This window comes from Argiope bruennichi, chromosome 4 (genome assembly GCF_947563725.1).
Source record: "Argiope bruennichi chromosome 4, qqArgBrue1.1, whole genome shotgun sequence".
Taxonomy (NCBI): Eukaryota; Metazoa; Arthropoda; class Arachnida; order Araneae; family Araneidae; genus Argiope; species Argiope bruennichi.
In genome coordinates, this window is record NC_079154.1 from 54197450 (window position 1) to 54210258 (window position 12809).

The following is a 12809-nucleotide window of genomic DNA, read 5'->3' on the forward strand; positions in this document are numbered from 1 at the left end:
GGTATGATTTCTTCTCTGTGTTTTACTTTAACAAAATAGTTGTTAATAAAGGAAATGACTCATCAAAATGATCATTGGAAAAGAAAAGTTAAAAGAATGTTATATAGGACTGTATAGTTATTGAATTGTCAAAAATGCTGCAATAGTATTGGATGGATGACTGTCCAATTTTGTTGTACTTTATGGGGGAAAAATTAAAATAAATGCATTATTTTGTTTAAAACTTTTTTATTTGAATGATAAAATATTTTTGAAACCAAACAAATAAAAAAAATATTTTACAGTTGCTATAAATGTACACATTTTTAAATTTGTTATTTAAGTTTATCAAGTTTGTTATACTTTAAATTTGGTGATTTGTTTATTTTTGTGTATTAATTTAATTATTAAGTTACATTTTTACTTATTGAGTACTAAATTAGAATTCTGTGCCAATGAATTAGAGAAAATACAATTCTAGCATTCTTTAAAATTGAAGTTTTAAATTTCCATTGGCTTCTCCCAACAAAGAAAAAAGAAATTATGCTTGAGTAATTGAAAATTTAAATGATTTGCATTAGGATTGTTTTGATTTAGTTTTCAGTTATGATTTCAGTCATTTATTTTCACATGTTTTCGGTCATATATGCTAGTAATTCAATATTTAAAAATATAATTACCACTGAATCATTTAAAAATAAAGATATTGGAAGAGTCAGTGAGTTTTCTATCAAAAGCTTTAAGATATGAATAAAAATGTTTTGAATGAATTTTAATGACTAGGTTTATAACAAAATTTCATAACATTTTTAACTCATTCCATTTAACTGCCAAGAATAAAATAGGGCTTTTAAAACGAGTAAATGTTTTCTGAGTATCTGTAGAGATTAAATTAAAATTAATTGGAATATTTGGTATATCTAATAATTTAAGAATTAATGCAACATAAAATAACTATCTTTAGATATTAGGTGTTGAGAATGAAAACCATTTGTTGGAATTGGGTGCTTCATTATTTTTTGCTCATGTAATATAAATAATTTAATCATAAGTTTTGATACAAGTAATAAAGTATTTAATGAACTTTAAAAAGCCTTTGTTAAGTAGATAAGTGCTAGTTCGTTCAGTGGTGGCATTATGATCGCTGTGCACAAGAAGTATACTATGTACTGCAATAGTTCTCATAATTCGACTATGAGTAAAATGTTTACAGATTTTTATTGATTTTCATCCGTAGAAAGGCGTCCTTCATAAATACATAAAAAAATGGAATAAGGTTTTGCACTTATGAGCAACATAAATTAAAATAATTTTGGAAATGAAAGGGTGAAAATTTTGGCCAAGTTCATAGATTGATGTCTTAATTAAAGGAAATGTAAACGGTAGGAGGAAAGGGGGTCGAATTTTTATTATTTCTTTACAACTGAAGATAAAAAGATAATATATAATAATTTCATCATAATGAGCAACTTATTTACTGAAAATTGTTCGATAATTAGAAGCTTGGAAATTAAAGCTCTCTTTTTCCTAATTTCGACTGTTCCTAAATTCTAGTTAGAGACTTGCCTTTATCTTCATCTGGATTGCCGATATATTTTTTTTTTCATAAATTCATTTTTTTTAATGAGGTGTAAAGAATTTTTATCACTACAGGTCGACTTTAAATTGTTAATTGTTTGAAATAATCAAATAAATTTCTTCTTTATTCCTATTCGAGCACATTTTTATTCATGGAATTGGGTGGGTGAAAGGTATTCTTTAATGTTAATTCTGTCTTAATTATAAACATATTCACTTGTATCTTAATCATAACAACTTCTTGCACAATGTCCAGTTTCTAAAAATAATCACCTGCATTCCTTAGTTCAAATGATAGATTCTTCACGTTTTTTCAATTCATTTTCATCGTAAGATTCTTATCTTCAAAGAATGCTTCTCTGTGCTGACGTTCTTCCGACTGGATCATTTGACATAGAATTGCAGAATTTCTCATAAATATACTTTAGAATGTAAAAATGAGCAACAGGGACCATTTTTTTTTTTTTTTTTTTTTTGAAATTTTAATTTGGGTTGTTTGTGTTTTCCTCATTAATTTCTGAAAATATTGCACATAACTGATTTTTAAATCACTTTAAAATTAAGAAAACTGTCTTTTTAATTATGTCAATTTCATTTCACACTTTTTTTAATTATTGCTTTTATGTTATTATTTATTTATTTTTTTTTGAATAATTTTCAACACTTTATTTTAATGCTGCTAGGAAATTCGAACCATTTTCATTGCTTCATAAAAAAAATGTTATTATGTGATTTTCTTCCATTGTTAAAAGATTCCATTTATTGCTTGCTCAATTTATGAGCTGAATCAGAAAGCAAGATTTCAATCTTGCAACAGACAGTGTGCAATTAAAGTTAAAGTTAAACAATTATCCTGGTTTAATAGGTTTTCATTGACAACATAATGTCACTGGATTCGATTCTATAAAAAATACTCATACACACAATAAACAGAAAAGGTATAATGTTAAAATAACATGACTATTGTCAATCGCAACTGGAGGCTTAAAAATACCTTGTCAGGGAATCGTAGATTTCAATTTATCTGCAAGAGATTTGATGAAAATGAAACAGTACCACTATCTAGCGGCGGCTAATCCTTAATGTGTATTTTTTAATATAACTTTATACATATATATGCGATCAACAGCAAATTCAGAATATTTTATGTAACAGACATGGAAACAGTTAATAATGCTGTGGAAGTGTAACAAATAGACTTTGGATTGATTGATTGAAATATCATCAGAGTGGGATTTTTTGGCAACAAATACCGTTGTCCCTTAATACAAAAAAAAAAAAAAAAAGATGCACTCAATAGATATTTAAAAACTTCAGAGAGTGAAGAAGAATTCGAAGATGCCGCTTATTAGAAAAAGCTTTAAATGAGAAACAAGAAAACTTTAGAATTATAGCCATATTAAAAGCAGTCACATGACTGACATAATTGAAAATAGGATATGAATCTTTATTGTTGGCTTCCTTATAATGAATTGTATCTATGTGTGTTCCTCACTATGCTTTGATGTCGGTGTTTATATACAGTGACTGTTAAATGAACGTGTTTTCCCTATTTTCGAAACATCCTTTTATCTTGATTTTTTTTGGTGTAAGAAAAGGCTTATAACTAATTACGGTTCTACTTCAATACCTGAACTTAATAAATATAAATAAATGATTGAAATCTACTGAAAAAAACCAATGATTCTGGCAACGAACATTTAAACGAAAAAGTTGACTTTAGTTGCTTAGAAATCGTTTGCTCCAGAGACTTCAAAAACAATTTTCTTGCCTATTTTTGCAGTGTTGAAACTTGTTTCTAGCTAAATTTATCGCTGCTTTCTTCAGGTAAGTTGAAATGCTCTGTTTTTGTGTTGCATTTTTTATAACCAACATTGTTTTGGTATTGTATTATTATTGTTGTATAATGTATTGTTTTTAAAATTTTATTATTAACGGCTGGTGTTTTTATACTCCAATCATTCTGGTAAAACCATTTTCTTCTTTTTTTTTCATTGGATTACTTTTAGTTGCTGAATTTTCTAATATTGTTTCCAAAAAACGATGTTAATGTTAAGCAAGTGGTTAATCTAGTATCTCAGTTTTCTAGAATTTCTATCAAAGCACCTTATTCTTAGAAAAATAATTCTAATTTATGGTTTGTGAAACAGAAACCCTATTTCAAATAGTTGGCATAACATGCGATGATATTGAATTTATCATATTGTCTGACGGCCAAAACAATCGCCAAGTCCATTTAATCAAAACGACCGATTATACAACTAAATTTTTTTTTTTTTTTTTTTTGCTGTCACTGGTGTTGAGGTTAGCTTATTTCGAGATTAAGCAACATAATAATACTTTTCACGCGCTTAAGTTATATGCCGCTTACGGCGCAGAACTCGCATTGGATTCGAACTTGCGTAAAAGTTTTCAATGGAAATTCATCATTGCAAGCAAAAATTACATTAAATAAGCAGCCATTGGAGTTGATATTTTCACTCGGTTTAACTTGTTCGTTGTCGCCATAAATAATCGCTTAAATGATGCAGAAACTAAAGTTACAGGATGTCATGTTAAAATTTGTGATTTAATACTTAATTGTGCTATCTAAAACATAATTGTTATTTTAGAAGTTATTTTTAGAATTCCCATAGATCTCAAACTCATAATTGTTGGGTAAATTTAATAAAGATACTATTGTTTTCTTCATATAATGTTGGAACTATACATTTCTTGTTTATGATAAATCTAAATAGTTAGGACCAAGAAAACGGAAGTTTTAATATTTGAGGACCTATATTCGTCTATCAAAAAAAAAAAAGTTTACTTTTTTACATATTGTTCAAAAACAACAGTGGACAGTATCATGCTATGGTTAACGCCGCTTGAATTTTTTTTATAGTTTTCGATAGATACCTTCTTCCTTTGTTCATGATAATATACATTTTTAGAAGATACAATTAATAAAAGGTACTATTTTCACATTCTTTATTTACCTTGGGCTTATCGCCAAATACTCTGCTTCCAGATGGTAGCCTCAGATTGGTTATTTTTTGCTTTCCTTATTTCGATGATATTTGAGTACATTAAATAACATAGAGGAACATAATAATATCATGTTAGTATTAGATTATTTGTCACAAAGTAAACAAATATCCCCTCACCTGAAGCACATATTTTTGTTGTTTCGATCTAAAATTTAATCGGACCTACTCATAATAATTTAAAAATTAGTTGAGAGCCTTGAATATATTTGTTTCAGTTTTAAATCTTGATTCCACTCATTGTGATGAGCATCACTTTCAGAGAAAATTTCTGGTTAATTGTCGTCGTCATTTTCAATGCAAGATATGATTTCAAGTTCTTAGGCTTCTAAATTTACATTTTATTGTTTAGCATTGACGAAGACAGATTAAAAATAGGACATAGTCGCTAGAATTGAATTTTTTAATGATTTCTTGACAAGAATGATAATCTCGATGCATTAGATAAGATAAATTTTTGGTCGGTTGGCATGATTTTGGCGAGAAAACGCATCTTATTGTATTATCGCAATGCCGAAATAAATTGGTTATGTAAATTAAAACCAAAGATTAAAGTAAGCTATGGTCAAACTATCAGATGCTATCAAAGTTGGTTTTGTAAATCAGATCAAAAGTGCCTGAAATGATTTCATAATCCTTTATCCATCAGTAATCATTACATTCATTTCGAAGTTATGCCGATATTTCTCGAAACTACATTTTAAATCTGTTTCCAAAGATTAATAGTTTAAGAAAATTATAATAACTTGTGGGAAAAACAAAATTTTTTACTAAAAATAGCTGTTTTTCAGAAATAAGGGGGGGGGGGAAGTATGGCGTGAAATATCTGCAATTTTTTTCTACCCGAGAATACTTTTTTTTTTTTGGTTTGTGTGTGTTTACTAGATGTATGTTAATAACACTCAGTTCACCATAAATGTCATCGGAAGGAATTCAATAGCGAAAAAGAAGGATGTAATAGTTATATTTAACTAATTTTATTGTTTTTATTTTTTATTGGTTAAAAATCTTCTGAAAGTTCCGACGTGCTTATTTATTATTTGCGAAATACAGTATTAAAAGGAAGCTATTCTGCAATTTTTCAGTTGCTTTTGTGAAATTTTTTTTAAAGATAATAATAACGGATCTTTTTATAAAGGCGTGTTAGGAACAAACAAATAAAACTGGAAAAAGAGGAGATAACACTTTTTTTTTTTAAGGGTTAATATTTTTCGATAACGATTCTTTTTTTTTTTTCCGCAGAAATAAATGCAACTCGGATCATTATTTATTACGACTTCTATTTTTAATTATTTATTTTTTGTAGTTAAGATAAAGCGGAATCTATTTGTCCTTCATTTTTCTGTAGGACGATTTTTTCTTTTATCTTTAGCAGATTAAAAAAGAACTAGTAACGCTCAGCATAGTAGTAGTAATAATAATAATGTCTCACAGTGTTATATCAAATAAATGTGGAGCTGTTTGTTGTATTCTTGAACATAAAAATTCACAAACAAGAACGCTGCATTGCAATGAAGAAAAGAAGTATATTTCGAAAACATTCTGTATCAACGATTCCCAGTTTTTTTTTTTTTTTTTTTTCTTATCTGACCGCTTTATTAGTCATATTATTTTTGAATATTTATCTAATGTTTCAGGCTTCTCTGTATTTGGGAAAACATATTTTTGAAATTATGTCTGTCGGTCTGTGAGCGCGATAAGTCGCAAAAATACTTTGAGCTATACAAGTGAAATGTAGTGAGTGATTTATAAGAAATTTGTGGATTTCTAATAAATTTTTGAAATCAATCCATTCACAGAAAGCATGTCTGTCCGAGTAAAGGTGAAAACGATAACGACAAAACGTAAAAAGCAAGATGAATAAAATGAGATTGAGGCGATATGGTGATGCGTTAGGATAGAACCTGGGACTTTGTGGTTAGCAGTCCAGTAACTAAACCATTTTACCAAAACAGCTGTTCGGGTAGAAGCGCTGTTACTGGCTTATATTCACCACAGTACTCTCCCTCCAGTGAGTCGGAGGTGAGACGAACGATATGACTGTTGAGTGTTGATATATTGAGTTATTAGTAGTAGCTGTTGTTTTAATGGGCCTAACCAGTTGATTAGCGCCAAGTGTTATGGCGAGCGTGTGTTAGTGATGATGCGCCAAGTGTGTCTGACGGCTTTGGGTTGCTGCGTCACGTGAGTCTGACGACTTTAGTTGCGGGTAGATGGCGCCACAACTGCTGTAAGAAGGTTGAAGGTTCAGCGTCCGAGGTCATCAATGAAGCGATAGTTGATGGACGAAGGATAGAACCTGGGACCTTGTGGTTAGCAGTCCAGTAACCATAACTAAACCATTTTACCAAAACAGCTGTTCGGGTAGAAGCGCTGTTACTGGCTTATATTCACCACAAGATCAACCGATTTAATCCTTAGAATATAGATCCATATCAAAGTTTGGTTCAAATCTGTAAATGTGTTGATTTCTGTAGATCTGTGCATTTTAATACTTTTAAACACGATAAATCAAAAACGCAATAAAGGAAATTTGCTATGCGTTTATGTTAAAATTGCAAGTATTGTGTCAAAATTTGGTTTCAAATGAGCGAAAAAAAAAAGACGCCCGCAATTCATAAGCACTCTTTTTCTCTATATTACTGAACACAAAGCTCTCACTTGATGAGGGACTTTCAAAATAAAAATCTGAGTACTCATGACATTTACAAGTTGCCCGAAACCCACAATCTTATGCATATAGGCGGAAGATTTAATTACCAGAAAGTCTTGAGGGGACTACTTCCGTTGGTCAATAATTGTTACACATCTATTAAATGAAAACACTCTTGAAATTATTCCTTATTAATTAGTGATGAACGCTAAGAATTATGGAAGTGGAACAAAATTTCAATGCAATCCTTGAGCTTCTTTCATGGAAATGAGTTTTATATTATTAGGCTCAAATAAAATTCGATTCAATCTCATAATTGAGTTGTGTTAAGCTTACTGTGACATTTCGTCATCTGGCCATGGTTCAAGAATATGAAGTACGTTCCCAAAAAAAAGTGATTCTTAAAATAGCACTATAATAATAAATAATTAATAAATAAATCAAAATAGGATGTAAATGTAACTAAATGAAACTGAACTATCTCAGATGCTTAGGCAAGTATGGGGGATTACTCTTGCATGGTTATTCAATATTTATGAGCAAAATTTGAAGTACAATTATAATATTTCAATGTTAATTGCTATGTGATGTAAATGTCCCACATCAGAAAACATAAAAAGATATTTAATATTGGCTTTTAGAGGAATAGTAATCTGGATGTAAATAGATGTATTTAATAAAAATATATCTGAAATATTTGTTAATTAAAAAAAGGACTCTTATACAAATAGTCGTCTGCAACTTTATTTTTAATTAAACAGAGAATATTAGTTGCAAAAACGATTTTTAAAATCGTAGAAAAGTCTTAAAAAGTTCACGGTTTTAAAAACATCCTAAAGCCTTTTTTTTTTTTTTTTTTCGAAATGTAATAATTTTCAAATCATTATACAAAATTTTATTAATCATTGCAAGTAGCATCTCAGATACAACAAATAAAATTATTAAAGTATCTTAATTGTTTTTTTTTTCAATATGAATGGTAACACTAAAGATAAAATAGCATTTTAATGTAGAAATAGCTTTTTATTTATAAAAAAATAAATGTTTAATTATAACTGTTATGAAATGATTTAAATAATAATACCATCATAACACTTGTGAACAAAACTGAACAACACCTGTTCAATAGCTAGAATTTCTATAGCTTATAAATTTTTTTAGGAATTCAACTTTTATTTATAAAAATAAATCTATTTGCAAACTATAATAAAAAATAAAATGCGAATTGATAGCAGATATTGTCGCAGGTTGTAACACATTTTGAAGAAGATGAACTCTAGATGGTTACAAAAGAAAGGATTTCTAATCCTTATTTTAAGGTAGATGAAATGCGTTTCTCAATAGCTGGGAATAAGGCAGGTATAAAATCAAAAATTTCGGCTCTATCCCTTTGTTTTGTTTTGCTACGATCTAATTAGATGACTCTGAATTCTGCTATCCATTGATGCAGCTAAGAATTCATAAAACATTTGAGTTTAGTTTAGAAATATTAACGTCCCGTTATAAAGCAACACTAGGGCTATTTTACGGACCTCATAATTTCGAACCGCAGTCAAATGACGAGGACAACACTTGATCTGGCACCCCCCTCTCCACACCACACCAGCGGAAGGACACAAAGCATTTGAGGTGTTTACGAATTTTGTATACTTTCAAATAATTAATATAGCACATAATTAAAAAAATATATACGCTTATTCGATGCGTGTATGGCGCATACACAACGAGTAAAAAAACGGATTGAAGGAAAAATCTTATTTGAAATAAATATTTTGATTAATTGGTTTCCAGATTTGTTGCTGTGATATCTTTAATATTTAATATTTGTATTTCTTAACTATCATCCAATTGAAATATTTATTGTTCAGAGAATATAATATGTAAATCTTTTGTCTAATTACATTGGGCCTTGTTGGGTTGATTTTGAAATACATTTTCTTGTTAATCATCCTTTAGATCAGCAGTTCCGAGCCTTTTTCTTTCTTTTTTTTTTTTTTACTTGTAATGTTTGATCAGTTTTTGAGCAATTATTATTGTCAAATTTAGCTACCTCATCATTCACACAATTGACCACAAAGAAAGTCAAACAATTTCAATAAATAAAATTTGTATGATATATATAAGGTGTTCTATTAATGGACCAACAAACTCAAAGTATTATTAGTAGACATCAACAGGAGCAAAACTTATAATAGAATACGGTGTTACAAACCGCGTTGGAAAGATGAAAAATCGTGAAAAACGCATGCAAGTTTTCAGTTCAGAAGACATTGCCAACGCACATAATGTATACATGTGGGATATGGATAATCCCCATACCAGTGTGTCGTGGAAATCTCAACAGAAGTTTTAATGTCAAAGTGTGGGCAAAAATCCTTGTTGTATTATCTCTTGAATCCATATTTGTAATACGAATGCCTGAATAACAACGTTTCTTCCTTTTCTGCAATATGACTTCTCGTAAAATGTTGCTAAGTGCGCTTACCGCAGTGCAGCGAGTCATGTGATTCGTCCATGATGGTGTTCTTACAAATTTTTCCCGCGAGCTGCGTAATTATCTCGATACTACATATTCAAGGATGTGGATAGAAAGTTCTTAACATGGAATATTACTTGGGCTCCATGTTCCCCGGAATCTCAATCTGTGCGACGTTTTCCCCTGGTCACTTTAAATCACTTGTTTATGCGACATCTATGAACACAATGGAGGATCGGCGTCGAGGTAGCCGACATCAAAAGCATATGTAGTATCTTTGAGCGTATCCGGATATTGTTTAAATTGTTGTAGAGTGCACATTAACATTAGCAGCTGCCAATTCCAACAGGACTTGCAATGATTAACTTTATAAATCTGTTTAAAGATATTATTATTATTATTTTTTTTTTTTTTTTTGTCGTTTTAACGAGATGTCGAAATTGCGATTTTCACCTTCTTAACGTAGTGTACATTGCCATAATAAATTACAAATTTTTTACCTCTTGATATCTACCTACAACTCACTGAGTTTGACATTCCATTAACAGAACACCTTTATTCTATATTACATTTTACTCTATTTTATATGATATCATTAGTTTTGGATGAATTTATAACGAAAACTAACAATTATTCAATGTGATAATCAATATAATTTTTTAAATATATTTTTTTTAAATTGGGAAATTATTAGCAAGTAAAGATAAAATTTAAAAAAAAATGATACTTTTGCTTTCTTTTTTATGAATTGATGGCTATTTATTGAAAAATGTAAAACAACAACACATAAGTTTAAAATTTCAGATTCACACATAAAAACATTATCTATATATTAATCGAAACATAGATTCAATAGGAATCAATTAAAGTTAATGTGATGCGCACTCCATGCTCCCTCACCATTTCTATATTATTTTCAAATTCGCAATATCTAATCTTAAGACACTTACACACCACGAATCTCTCGCGAACAGTGACTTGCAAGTATTGATGAGATCTATTAGTTTCCACAAACGGTGAATGAAACGGTCTCAGAACAGAAGACGAAAGAAATTCTATCAAATTTTTTGCGATGTAGTCGTTATAGGTCGCCGTTTCTTGCAAATTTCCCTCGAATCTGCAAGTTGAAATCTGTAAATCTAGCATTTCCAAAGACCTTTCTTTTCATTGACGACTGATAAGGGATTGATAAATTATGAAAACCTCATTCCTGATTCACATTAAGACCATCATCAAAGTAATTTCTTAGAATAGTTCGTGAATCATTCATTTCACAGATTCATACATATGTTTAGAGGAAGAAAAAGAAGGGAGAAAGTATGATGTCATATCAGAGCTGAATATTAATTGCAATTAAACCAGTGGCAAGATGTAGTACGGATTGGCAAGAGAAATGTAGTTTTTCCAAGCATCAATTTAAGCAGCCACCGAAAAAAAGGTTATTTGTAGTTTTAAAAATATTTTTAAAATAAATTAAATAAATCTGGAAGAGAAAAAAATGAATGTTATGCTTTGGGCATTATTTAATCTCTAAATATGTTTCTGACTAAGATGTTACGTAATATACATAATTGCTATTACCTTACGATTGTGAGATGCCATGAAACAACTCCATTGGAGGTTCACAATATCCATGACATATTTTGGTGAATTAATCTGTCTAATAAATCAAAGTATACCCCTTATTAACCATTTACGATGGCAGTAAATTCACAGTTGCGCGTATCAAAACAATCCAGAGTCGCGAATATTATATTATTTTTACTTTTATGATAATTGCTTGCTGATATAGCGTGATGTTGGCAATTCTGTGACCCCCCTCCGCCCCCCCCCCCCCAAAAAACCCCCACGACATGCTTAACATGTCTTTCCACGACAAGTGATTAAAGGATAAATGTTACGGAAAAATTATTATTGAAACAGTGAAAGCAACAGTTTGAGGTGGACTGTTTTGAAAGTGCCACGTTATTGATAAAAGATACTTAAAAGTTCTTTTCTCACCAATCAAGGTCGCATTGGCAATAGGTACTTGTTACTATTTTTCGTTGCAGTCCCAATGAAGTTCTCAATTAGAATTGGAGCTCTTTACTAAATTTCTGGCCTACTTGTTCCCCACTTTCCCCACTATGCATTATTATAAAATGATCATGTGCATTTAATCATAATCATAACGACACTGACCTTCAAAAATGTCCAAAAAATAAATAGGTACCTTCTCTGATACAAATGAAATTCATAAATAGTATCCTGGGGTTCTACATATTTATACTCTTAATTTTATGTCCAACGTTATTTTTATATATCCTTAATTCAGATAAAGGCATTACAGTAAACATTCTCACTCACTTACCCTCTTTGCACCAAAAAAGTATATCAATAATTCAAATATCTTCTTAAATTTTGAAAATTTATAACGAAAAAAAAAATACAAGAACTAAGGCATTGACATTTTATTTTGACATGTACATATGAAAACAGTTAGAAAAACATCATTTATTGATAACGATTAAAACATCCGCTCAGTAGTTTAGGACTAGATCTAACCCGATGTTGGTTAGCATCGCATTTCTTGAAAATAAAAACTACACACACTCACATAAAAAATAAAAACACACATATATATATTGTGCAAAGATGAACATACTTTAAAAAATGTAATTATCATATCTGTGGCTCTTTTAAAGGAATAACGTCATTTTTCTGTCTCTGTTAATATAACATTGGAATGTTTTAAAATTTGCACACATTAAAATTTATGCGCTAATTAAAGGGAAAAAAATTAATAACTGTAACTTTGAGTTTAGCAAACATCTCGGAAAATTATTTACTTTGCAAACATTTCAATCCAAAGTAATGTTTTTCATTCTTGCATATATTTCTTTAATTGCTTCCTTATGACAGTAACTCATTTTGGATATTTTTTTTGACTTTCGAAATGATTAATTAATATTTTATATCCCCAATTTTCGATGGATTTAAGCCCACTTTAATGTGCCCAAGAATAATTCGATTTAATATTCCAAGAAGTTAGAAAAAATTAATTAAGAAACTTTAATTAGCTCTTTAGAACAAGGCATAAAAAGTTAGTTAACCTTTT